This window comes from Pinus tabuliformis, chromosome 4_2, assembly GCF_031772625.1.
Source record: "Pinus tabuliformis cultivar Carrire ecotype Pingquan chromosome 4_2, CPIR1, whole genome shotgun sequence".
Taxonomy (NCBI): Eukaryota; Viridiplantae; Streptophyta; class Pinopsida; order Pinales; family Pinaceae; genus Pinus; species Pinus tabuliformis.
In genome coordinates this window covers 175,440,031-175,451,114 of record NC_142304.1, presented here as the reverse complement: position 1 = coordinate 175,451,114, position 11,084 = coordinate 175,440,031, and the positions used below count along the sequence as shown (strand labels likewise).

General features: G+C 40.3%; 1 pseudogene across 1 annotated transcript; it reads right to left on the bottom strand.

Moving 5' to 3' along the window:
* Positions 1–6,441: 6,441 nt before the first annotated feature.
* LOC149168735 (phytosulfokine receptor 1 pseudogene) lies at positions 6,442–10,537 on the bottom strand (annotated as a pseudogene). The gene is made up of 2 exons (XR_016259764.1): positions 10,261–10,537; positions 6,442–10,116 (listed from the first exon to the last, which is right to left on the bottom strand). The product of XR_016259764.1 is annotated as a phytosulfokine receptor 1 pseudogene (transcript).
* Positions 10,538–11,084: the final 547 nt, after the last annotated feature.

Here is an 11,084-nt window from a genome sequence, read left to right as displayed (position 1 = left end):
AACCAATTCTAAAAGATAAAAATGAACCTTTTTTTTTGAAGTAAAAGAAAAAAAATTTAAACATAAATGAAAAACAAGACATAAAAATACAATTAGAAAAACAAAAAACAAAATAAATCTCCCCATTCCACCATCGATGCCCTCCTCCCCTAGTGACAAATTTTAGAAACTTGTCAAAACCCTATTCCTCCCCCTCCCATCATCGATGCCCTCCTCCTCTTTAGAGGGAAAGGAGTAGGGTGGTGGGTTCCCATTGGCACCCTACTCCTATTTTTGGTGCCTTCCTCCCCTTAGAGGAGTAGGGTGGTGGGTTCCCATTGGAATCCTACTCCTCCCCCTCACATTGTTAGTGTTTGCCTCCCCTTAAAGGGAGAGCAGTAGGGTGGTGGGTGCCCATTGCCACCTTACTCCCCCCTTCCCATTATCGATGTCCCCCTCTCCATAGGGGCGGTTTTCTAAAACCCGTGATTAAGGGGAGGAGGGTCCCACTCTGTTGCACCCCCCATCCTGTAACTCCATCCCCATCTCCAAACTATTTCCTTCCCAAATTTTCCCTTCCTCTACTCCTCCTCCTAGTGCTAGGTTTTAAAACCCACTACTAAGGGGAGGAAAGTCACAATGGCAGGAAGGAGATGAGTAGGGTGGTGGGAGGGAAGGGAAGGCAAAAGGATGATGGAAATACTCTGGGTATGGAGGAGGGGAAAATTCTAGGAATCACATGTTCCCCACCTCGGCCCCACAAAAAAAAAATGGTTCTACCAATAGCACAACTTTTTAAAATGGGTAGTAAAAATAACTGCTAAATACAACCTCTAAAAAATGAGAACTATGAAGGGTTCACATCAAGTTGGTAATTATGTTAAGATCTAGAGATGTAATGAACTTGTATTCCCAAGACCTCTTCATCCACAAAATCCTTCAGAGTTTCAAAAGGTGAAATTATCTCTATACATGTACACCCCACCATGTAAGAATAACATCCTAAAGTCTATGTGTAGCCCATGATTTCACATGATTAGCTTCTATCAATTGTTTTGTGAAGATATCAACAATCTGACTATATGTCCCACAAGAAACAAAGGACAAATTTTTCCTTTCACATCAACTCTCAAATAATGGACTTGAAGCACCACATGTTTCATTTTCATGTGAGCAATAAGATTTTTGGCTATTTGTACAACACTTTTATTGTCAAAATACACTATAGTTGACTCCTCAAAAGATATATAAGCTCACCCTAGGTTGTGAACCCATATATCCTATTTGACAACATTAACCACACCATATTTAGCATATGTGATCAAAAGAGCAACAAACATTTTTCTTCCTACGTGCCATCCCATGGGTTCAAATCCACAAGATGAAACACATAGCATAAGGTTGACTTCTTGTCATCTACATCTCCATCCCAATCCAAATTGATATAATTGACCAATTGGTTCACATTTTTACTTCGACACTTTATGGCTAGTAGATACGTACCCTTGATGTAGTAAACCATCCTGCCCTAGGGGCTTGTTTGATACCATACAAGGATTTTTTCAGTTGACACAAAAGACTACCATCATTCTCAAAGCCTAGGGGTTGCTCCATATAAATCTTGTTTGTGAGAACACCATGTAAGAAACACTCTTGAAATCCATTTAAGGTACCTACTATCCAAAATGAGTAACAATTGAAATAATAAGTTGAACATAATTAATCTTTTCAACAAGGGATAAGATCTTGGTGTAGTCGATACCTCCCTGTTGAGGAAAACATTTTTCTCACAATCGATCCTTATGACTCTCGACATACTCTTCAAATGTGAATTTAGTTTTGTGACATGTCACCACATTTAAATCTTGCTCATTAAAGAAAATGTCCCTACTACAAATAAATTCTTGTTGCATTGGACCAAACAACATGTATGCTTTCAACTCATGAGAGTAGCCTACCATAATAAAAGTATAAATCTTTGCATTGAATTTCTTCCTCTTAACATCTAGAATGTAAGCCCAAGCTATACATCCAAATGTTCTAAGATGTCCAACTAAGGGTTTCCTTCTGCTCCATTTGTCAAGAAAGGTCAAATCCCACATAGTTTTAGTCAGAATCATATTTTAAGCATAGTTTGAGCAATGGATAGCTTTAGCCAAAAATCTAGTCAACATACCCTTGGCATGAAGACATTGTGCCTTTTCAACGAAGACTTGATTCTTCTTTTCATCAAGCATTGTTTTTCCAAGGTTAGATACATATCTCTACCAAGAGATAGCATGTTGTAACAAGTAGTTCTCAAAGTTCTTGCTCATATATTCACCCCCATTGTCAAATCATGTATATTTCACAAGCCAACCACATTGCTTTTCATTGAAGGCCCTTGATCCTCAAATTTTTTTCAAAGACACAGTCCTTATTCTTCCAGAAATACACCCAACTATACTTAGAAAAATCATCAATAAAGTTCAAAACATACTTTGCACTACTAATGATAATTGATTCATTGTATAAAGGTCACGATGACCTTTGCTCTATTTGACCTTTGCTCTCCAAATCTTTCTACTCCCAAATGTAACCTAAGGATGCTTTCCAAGCATACACCTTTTATATGTATACTTAGGGGGAACTACCTTAATTAGTTTATTAACCATATTAAACTTCATCATTTCATACTAAGTAAATTTAGATGTTTGAGTAACTTATGCCAAATTCTAAGTAAATTTAGATGTTCGAGTAACTCGTGCCAAATTCTACTCGAGTCATTGGTCCTTAATATGAGCATAGTCAATCCTCAATCTTCTTAAGTCACAAAATTTATGCAATTTATCCTTGGAGTACAAAAACCCTTAACAAAAGCAATAAAGTCATTGTTAATATCCATCACAATGAACCTATTAAGCTAGAAGTCAACCTTCTTTCGAATCTATGTTCATGCTCTACATATCAATAACCAATAGAATAAGCAATGAGAGACTTAACTTCATGTGTTATAGCATAGATCTATCCATATTTATATTTGACGCTCTTCATTTAAATTTTGATTAGGGTATCAAACAATATTTAGGAATTTTTTTACCTCCACCCACAGAAGGAGCAAGCTAAGGCTTCTTATTTCGTCCAAAATTTGGGCAGAGCCCATGCATGCATACGTCCATAATAGACTAGCGAAGAGCGAAGCCATGATACAACGAGTTTCATGATGACACTGAATCCCTCCACATTTTCCGGGATGCCAGGGTTCGTGGGTAAACAAAGGCTTAAGTATGTCAAGTCAACACTGAGGAGCGTTGAATAAAGGCAATTAGATTTCAGTTGCGTTGTAGATGAACTGCGAAGTGTGGAGGTGCAGCACCTTGTAAAGTTGGCATGCATACCATTTTGCAAGAGCACAAGAAATGTATGGAGGAACTTCAGTTGCGTCGGGATCAGATATAGACAGAAGCAAAAGCATTGACAGAACCTTCAGCACACCTCAATCGGACGGCAAGGGAGACTATTGATGCCAAAATTGATGAATTACATGGATAGAATGTACCAATTAATGCTTCAAAAATTGTACTTATTGTAATTGAACTGTGTGAGTGGGCGTATTTATAGGACCCCAGAGGTCATTTTGGAAGTTGTCAAATATGTTACTGAAGTTGTTTATGTTGCTTACGAGCTATGTTATTGATGTTAATTCGAGCTTGCCGGTTGCCATTGCTGCCATGCTCATGCAGTGTAATGAGTGTCGTGATCTTCTAGACATGTTACTCTATGTGGCTTATGATGTCCCTATGAGGTCTGTTTGGAGCTGATGTACTTTCCTGCTGTTTTTGATGGATGTGGTGGACACATAAGGGTTCTCCTAACGTTTTTCAGTGTATCTTATGGTGAATGTATATGTTCCCTTTGTGCATGATGGTTATTGTGCTCTGTGAGGTATTCTTGCACGATGGCTAGTTCTTAATTTCCTGAGTAACTATCAATACTGCTAATTCATTATGTGCATATATATATATGGCCATTACTAATGAGCAATGAGCACTTTGAGGAGGCCCGTCTTCTAGAATTGAACATGCCAGCATTTAGTCTACAACCTTTATGTTGGACACCAATGTGGATCCGGATCTTTCAGGCCACTAGATATTTGCACCTGGTTTTTTTTCAGCCCTTTAGATGCTCAATAGATTATAGGTGAAGATGCATCTATATTAGTACAAAAGTTTGACAGTGGACTGCATTCCTTGTTGAATATATATATATATATATATTCTCGAAACAAATGATTTCACCCCACCTTGACTAGGGCAGTAGTTAAAGCTCTTTCCTTTCTTCCCTGAAAATTTTGGATGGGAGGTGGATCAATAGCCAGTAGCATACGTAGTGGATAACCCCAAAATCACTGTTATCATTGTCTGTGCACACTCTAGTAATCTATAAGTTGGTTGAATGTCAATTTGTATATTAGTGATAAGTAAACAAGGTTTTCTTGTCTCCAGACATTACAGATAGACGCATGTATGACATGATTCCTTCATTTTTCGCGAGAACTATTAGATATTGTCAGAAAAATACCAGGTAACAGAATAATGGATGTTCAGAAATTCAAGATGGGGTGATATGGAATCATGCCATGAATAGCCTTGTTTGTAAACTGCAGATGAGTTGCATTATATGACTTTGCTGACCATATAAGTACCACAACAAAAAACTATAACTGCAGGTTTGAAAATATATAGAGGAGAAACTAAGAGAGTTGAGGGAGTGGGGGCAAGGAGGCTGAACCCTAGCCGCCTCTGCCCCTGGTTCATGCCTCTCTTTTGCTCCATGACCAGGTCTCCTGAGGCCTCCGCATGCTGCTGATGATGCTCGGTGGCGAAGAACTGCACGTACTGCACGTCGGTTCTGATTTAGCCTGTTTTGGGGGGAGAGTTTGAGGGAGTGGGGGAGGGGCAGCTACCCTGGCTGTCTCTTCCCCTGGTTCGTGCCTTTTTTTCTTGACCAGGTCTCCGGGGCTTCCCGTTCACTGTTGTATTTTGGAGTATTGTGTGTATGCCTGTGTGATTTGGTGCCGGGGTTTGCTGTTCATGGTCCAGATGGTGTGGCCTCTTTGTAGACACCGCCATGGGCGCTATCCTGGTGCTGCACTTCTGTTTTGATTTTGTGGTTGTAGCGGGTTTGGGGTTTATGCCCTGTTTCCTTCTGCAGGCCTGTTCCGGGGCTTTTTGTTTCAGGTTACTGGGCAGCCTGTGCCCTGATTATATTCTGGTTATTGGTAGTTTTGCCTTGGTGGGGTATGTGTCTGTGTCACAGGTCATTTGCCGGCTTTTGCTTGCCTATTTGGGGTTTTCGGCTCCTGTTCTATTCAGGATTTGCTGGGGTTTTTCAACCCATTTATTGTAATGATTTGAAACCTGTTTTTAGGGCTTTTGACGGGTACTCCTTTTAGAGTTTTGCACTGTAAGTGGCTTATGGCCACTATTCTACATATGGTATTAGCATCTACAGCTTGTAATTTTCTGATATTAATCAATAAAAATTATGATTTTTCCATGTTAAAAAAAAGTACCATGACAGTACCAAGAGATGGCCTATTAAATTTTGCATATCGAATAAATTCAAGGATCAAGTTCAAAATGCATTTGTACTTGTCCGAAACTACGTGTTCTACTATTGAACTGCATACAAGTTGAATTTGTTATTTTTCTATAACGAATAAATTCAAGGATCAAGTTCAAAATGCATTTGCACTTGTCCCAAACTACGTGTTCTACTATTGAAATGCATACAAGTTGAATTTGTTATTTTTCTGTTTCCGTAAAGACAATAAAACAGGGATAGAGAACTCATATATAAGGTACAGGTTAATAAGCAAGTTTATAGAGAGTTTACACATCAAAGAGAGACACTTGCAGAGATGACATCAAACACAGCAATTTAAGTTCAGTGTAACTGAAATGAACATGCAAACAACTTTTTGTTGCCAGTTTTCGACTGTTAATGGTGACAGAAGATTGCTTTTTGAAAAAATATTAGTTAATAAATTTTAAACCCCATATGAGAAATATGCTAATAGCTGGACGTGAGATAATGCTTAACTGATAATCATATCTTTACAGCATGGTGGAAGATACTTGACAGAAATGGGGACTGAACATGAGTTCCATGGAAGCAGATATGACCTTGTGCTAAGGTATAGGCAAATTACTAAATGATATAATATACCTGTCAAGCTCTTACAACGTTTCTACAATTGATAATGAGAATTTAGAATCGACTCTAACCAAAGAAAATTTACTCCTCGAACAATTTCCTCTTACTGATCCTTCAAGTAGCCTTTTTGTTGTTTTTCACAGATTTGTTCTCTTCTGCATATTTTTAATTGTTTTCATATATCCCATAAGAGAAGTTTACCAAAATTTGTTCTTCTGCTGTTTGAATTGCAAGGGGTCCTTGTTTCTACAAAAACAAATCCAATAAATTCCATGGGAAAGCACTTTCACTCCACACAGTCAGTTATCAATGAATGGCAATCTAATATTTCGCTAATATGATAGCAACTATGACTTCTTGTCATTTACAAGGCAATGCATCTACTGAATTAACAAAGATTTCCACAAACTTGCAAAAACTAAAACAAGACCATATATCTACAGGCTTGAAAATCTGATTCTGGAAAGCCAAAAGATTTAGTCAGAGCATTCATCAGCAATAGGGTGAACTTTAATTTGTTGGGCATTGACTCCAACATTTTCCAGCCAAGATACGACTACTTGAATGGCAGGTCTTTTCGAAGGATTCTGATTTAAGCATGTACATGCAATATCAAGCACCTGCGACATCTGTTCCTCGTAGCCCTTATTACGCATTAAGGGGTCAAAAACCTGATCATGCTTTCCCTCAGACCTCATTTGTTGAACCCATGCCACCAAATCTCTGCAACCAGTTGGCTTGCAGACATCCACAGGCCTCTTTCTTGTGAGCAACTCTAAAATCACAACCCCAAAGCTGTACACATCGCCCTTGCGAGTGGCCTGCCAAGATTGTCCATACTCTGGGGGAATGTATCCCAGTGTTCCCACAAGTTCCGTGCTCACATGAGTATCAAAGGGTAAAATCAGCCTTGAAAGGCCGAAATCTGCCAAATGAGCTTCAAATTTCTCATCTAACAGAATGTTGCTTGACTTGATATCACGATGTACAATGTGAGGCTCACATACCCTATGCAAATATGCCAATCCCCTGCCTGCTCCTTGAATAATTCTCAGCCTTGTGCACCAGTCGAGAATTGAGCCTCCATCAAGCCTTTCATGCAACCAATGATCCAAACTTGCATTCTCCATATAGGAATAAATCAGCAGTCTGTCATTCCCATACTTGCAGTATCCTTGCAATGACACTAGATTCTTATGTTGGGCTCTTGATAGAGCTTCTACTTCAGCCTTAAATTCACGCTCCATCTGACCACATTCTCCTGTCAACCTTTTAATTGCAATTTTTGTGCCATCTGCCAGAGTGGCTCTATATACCAATCCAAAGCCTCCACAGCCAATGATGTTTGCCTGGTCAAAATTACCAGTGGCTTTCAAGAGATCCGCAATAGCAAGATCCTTACGACAATGATTCTGGAATAACAGCACCAAGTTAGATCCCAAGGCATCAGAAAGCCTGTGAGGCATGTCAAAATCCATCTCATCTGCAACTCCCTGCTCTGCTACCTGTCTTCTTGATTGATTCCAAAGAACCGCAGCCAGAAGAAAAGCAATCCCAACACCAACACTGATAGTTATACCAAGAATGGTATTTCTGTCCAGCCTATTGATTCCATGTGCAGCAATAGGTACCCCCGGTATTGAAACAGGCGGACTGCAGGTGGTAGTAAGAGGCTCGCCACAGAGACCAAGGTTTCCTTCAAAACTAGACTTGTTAAAGGTATCAAATTGATGTCCAGAAGGTATTAACCCATGCAAGTGATTATTAGAGACATTGAACCTTGCTAGGAATGTGAGATCCTTCAGGGATGGTGGTATGATTCCAACAAAATCATTGTTTGACAAATCTAAGGTCTCCAAATTTGTCAAGTTAGACAGTGTGTCTGGGATTATCCCCGAGAAATTATTATGACTCAAATCTAGAATATGAAGCATTTTCATCTGCCCAATCTCAGGGCTTAGAGTGCCACTGAGATTGTTTCTGGCCAAGTATAGCGAAGGGGGGAGATTAGACAACAGATTGTACTGCATCCCAAAAGCTTTTTGATTTTGCTTTACATATAAAGGGGGCTCAAAGGGAGTTTGAGCTGATACAGGGGGTGTTTGTATTGACTTAAAACTAGGTAACTCCATAAGCTGCTTTGGAATTGGTCCTGACAGAGAATTATTTGACATGTCCAAATAAAAAAGATATTGAAGAGTGTTTAACCAACTAGGAATAACTCCGTTCAGATTATTCCAGGAAAGATCCAAGACCTGTAAATTTGGACATTTCCGGATCCAAACTGGAACTTGCCCGGAAAGAGCACAATTTCCAAGACTTAATGTCCGGAGCATGGGAAATCCATGTATATCAGTTGGAATCATATCCCCATTAAAATTCTTTGACAGAACCAACGTGGTAAGGTTATGACAGTCCTGCAGAGCCGTTAGGGCGCTTGTAATATTAATAAAACTGTTATTTGAGATGGAGAAAAAAGAGAGAACCTGAAGGGATGCCATACCAGGAGGAATTTCACCGCTTAATTTGTTTCTTGCCAGGCTCACAGACTGGATATTTTTGCAGGTCCACAAGCTAGGCGGAATACTGCCAGACAAATTGTTGCTAGCTAAATCCAGATAAATTAGCTCAGGCAGGCTTGTAAAATTCAGTTCAATAACTCCCGTGAGAGAGTTGTTTTTCAAATTCAGAACTTTCAACTTCTTGCATTGGGACAGACGAGAAGGTACCATACCAGTGAATCTATTACTGTGAAGAATTAACCCCTCCAAATTTTCAAGCTTTCCAAGCTCCAGAGGAATAAGTCCCGTCAATCTATTAGCAGAAAGGGACAGAACTGAAAGATTGGACAAGTTCCCTATTTCTGCACGAAGTGTTCCCGTAAATTGGTTAAAAGGCAGACGCAGCTGCCTCAAAGATGACATGCCATAGAGATCATTTGGAATTGGCCCAGCCAGAGAGTTGAATCCTGCATTCAATGCTTGGAGCTTCCTACATTGCCCCAGGCCTTCCTTAAGAGTGCCATTGAATCTATTCAGTGAAAAATCTACATACTGAAGAGAACTAGAATTCTGACAAATATGTACTGGAATGGGGCCAGTAAAGGAGTTGTTGCTGACATTAAAGGATGTGAGGTTTACAACGGAGCCAAGTTGGGGGACATTTCCTCGAAAACTATTGCTTGAAATGTTAAAAGTACGAATAGAATTAAGCCCTTGTGCAACTGGAGCAATAATGGAGAGATTATTGAAACTTAAATCCAATACTTCCAGATGCTGTAAAAGAAATAGCCTACCTGGAACTTCACCAGTAAGCAAATTGAATGAAACATTGATCTCTCTGAGGTGAGCCAATCGACCTAATGAGTCGGAAAGAGTTCCCCTGAGCCTTCTTCCTGGCAACCGGAGCTTTGTGACGCTAAACTGCTGCAGAGCTAATAATCCACACGTCACGCCCTCCCAAGTGCAGCAACTCCTGTTGACCTCCCAATTCAGAGGGCTCGAACTGCTAACAGTTTGCTTGAAGCTGATCAATGCCTGCACATCACTCTGGTTGCATTGCTGAATACCGCTTATCTCCTGAAAGTCCACAGGCGAGGGAGCAGGGGAAAACGAATGGCAGCAGCAAATGCCACACAATAATGCGGCCAAGCACCAGAACAGCTTAGAGACCATCTCAGCTTCCCAGCAAGAGAAGACTAATTGCATAGAAAGATTCACACCCAATTGATGTAGTTGCAAGAAAACTTATTGCTGCAACAGTTTGATTGTATTGGTACTACTACGGCAATGAAACCCGACCAAATGCTAAGATGGGCAGTTCAGATTAGGGCCTGAGATTTATGCCCACAACCGCAAAATTTATAATCAGGGAGGCAGGCAGAGAGGCATCTGGGATCAAACCTTACAGATAGGAACCTTCTCTAGAAAAATGGTATCGCTACATACATCATGATACGACGATCAGTGCTGTGCTATCTATCTATATCATCTCAATACAATTTTCATCTAGATATATTTGAACAAAAGTCAATCAGCCAATATCATTGCATTATTCATAATCATATTGAAGTACGCCTTCTACCTGCAGAATCACCTCGAATCCCTCAGTAGCATTCATGAAATTGACCAGGCCACCAAACATGCAGCCTTCTAAACGCACCTTTATGCCTAAAACCTCCTCCCCTCTTTTCTTAGGGTCGATGGGGAAGCCGACTGTTACCTGCTCTGCTCTGTTCCCTTCATTCACAACTTACTCTGCTCCCATTAAGTCAACAGCCACCGATGGATCGAACCACGTCATCCCACCTTTCTGTACCTCACAAAATCTAACGGCCCAAAGCAAACCCTCCCATCCCCATTAGTCAACTCTATCCCGTTACGGCCGTTAAAAGGCACCAGCGCCACAGTCGGGGTAATCTAATCTTTAACATTTTCTCTCTGTTTTGGATATAAATTAGGTGGACATTCTCAAATCTCAGATTTGAAAATGCCATAAATTGCCATGTTAAGCTCTCTAATGGGAATATTCTACACCTAATGCCAGAATTTGCATAAACCCTTGTTACAGAAATCATGTCTTTAATGGCCAAATCTCCCGCAAATTATTACACAAAAATATACTGTTCACTGCAAGATTAGACCGCTGCACATCTCTGGCAGCGGTTGGTCTAAGACATGCATGTATGATCTCATCAAACTCAGACATGGCAGGCAGGGGGAGGGAGGCGTGGGAGTGCCAAATCCACTGGGCTCCACCCACGTCTGATGATATGGACGGTGATGCATACATTTCCTGCTAACCCTAAAAGCCTGTGTCTCCATGCGTATTCTCTCTCCCTCCATTTGGGCTCATAAGACATGATCAAAACCACCGCCACAAGTCAAAGAAAGGCACCCCTCCATCTC